Genomic DNA, 1,924 nt, shown 5'->3' with positions numbered 1-1,924 from the left:
CGGTACAATGAAAATGAATGGTGTTCCTTCAGAGGCAGTGCGTCTACTATTGTTTGGGTTTTCTTTGAGAGATAGAGCCAAGCAATGGTTGAATTCTTTGGCTCCAAATAGCATCACCACATGGGAGCAGTACGAGCAACAATTTCTTGATAAATTCTATCCCCCTAGTAAAATGGCTCATATGAGGAATCTTATTGTAAGCTTCAAACAAGCGAACTCAGAATCTTTATTTGAAGCATGGGATAGATACAATAACATGCTCAGACAATGCCCACACCATGGTTTGGAAAGATGGTTAGTGCTACACACGTTCTATAACGGCATCAACTATCACACAAAAGTGTCCCTTGATTCAGCTGCTGGAGGGGCACTTATGAACAAGAGTTTAGATGAAGCCGAGGAGATAATCGAGAGTGTAGCACAAAACCACCATCAATGGGCTAATGAAAGAAGTGGTGGCTATTCTTGTATAAACCCAACAACAAAAGCATCAGGAAAATTCGATGTTGATACAGTGACTTTGTTGTCTACAAAACTGGATGCTCTTGCAAAAAAATTTGAGAATATGGGAGCTAGCTCAAATACAGCCAATGCCATTGTTGCTTCTTGTGAAGTATGTGGAAGTTCTGAACATCCAAGTGACTCATGTCCATTGGGGGTCTATAACTGCACAAATCAATCAATTAGAGCAATGCGATGCAATCATGAGTTTCAATCAGAGGCAGAACAACCCCTACTCAAATACCTACAACCCTGGATGGAAGAGTCATCCTAATTTCTCTTATAGAAATAACCAAGATCAAGGACCATCCATGGGGGCGAGGCCTAATTTTAAATCCGGGCAACAAAATTTTCAGCAACAATCTTCTCAAAGCTTTCCTATGTCTAAAATTAAAAAGATGTTTGAAGAAATTATGTCCAGTCAGAATGAAATGAAACAAGACATTTTGAAGCTTACTCAGAGAATGGATAATTCTGATAGACATCAAAAGATTTTGGAAAGTCAGATTGCCCAACTAGCTTCCTTATCTTCTAGAGCACCAGGACAATTACCAGGGAAGCCAGATGTTAATTCCATGGAGCACTGTAATAGAGTTGAGCTTAGGAGCGGGCGGACCTTAGGAGATCCCCAAGTGACTGCTCCAAAAGGGATGCGCAATGAAGAAGAGCTCTCTCCTCCATCACCAAATCAGATTCAAGTTGATGAGGAGAGTACCACTAAGGTTGAAGAGACTCTTCCACTCAACCATCAAAGTATAGCAGCCCCTTTTCCTCAAAGATTGATCATGTTAAAGAAAGATGAAGAGTTTGGCAAATTCTTGGAGAAGGTGAAAGAAATTTGTGTGGAGGTACCACTTATTGATGCAATTCTCCAAATTCCCAAGTTTGCCAAATTCCTGAAGGGCATCATGTCGAATAAGAGAAAGAAAGGAGACATAGAGACCATTGCACTTACAGAGGAATGCAACGCTCTTTTGGGAAAGAACACTTCCCCAAAGTTGAAGGACCCCGGAAGCTTTTATATTCCTTACAATATAGGAACTGAATTTATTGAAAAAGCTTTTTGTGATTTGGGGGCAAGTGTTAGCCTCATTCCTTATTCTATTTGTAATAAGTTAGGTCTCAAAAACTTTAAACTTACTACCATGGCACTACAACTTGCTGATCACTCCTGCAGGTACCCTATGGGTATTGTGGAAGATGTGCCGGTAGAAGTAGGTGGGAGTATAATTCCCACTGATTTTTTTGTGTTGGACATGGAAGAGGACCCGAAAATCTCGATCATATTGGGAAGACCATTCCTTGCTACAGCAGGAGCTATTATTGATGTTAAAAATCATAAATTTTCTTTGGTGATTGGTAAGGAACGGTTGGAATATGACTTGTCTAAAGCCTCTAACCATATCTCTTCTCTCTTAAATGC

The 1,924-nt window shown here is 40.2% G+C and overlaps 1 pseudogene; it reads right to left on the bottom strand.

Moving 5' to 3' along the window:
* Positions 1-213: 213 nt before the first annotated feature.
* LOC122049978 lies at positions 214-285 on the bottom strand (annotated as a pseudogene).
* Positions 286-1,924: the final 1,639 nt, after the last annotated feature.

The sequence above is a fragment of the Zingiber officinale genome, chromosome 2B, assembly GCF_018446385.1.
Source record: "Zingiber officinale cultivar Zhangliang chromosome 2B, Zo_v1.1, whole genome shotgun sequence".
NCBI classification, from domain to species: Eukaryota; Viridiplantae; Streptophyta; class Magnoliopsida; order Zingiberales; family Zingiberaceae; genus Zingiber; species Zingiber officinale.
This window is presented reverse-complemented; position numbering and strand designations above follow the sequence as displayed.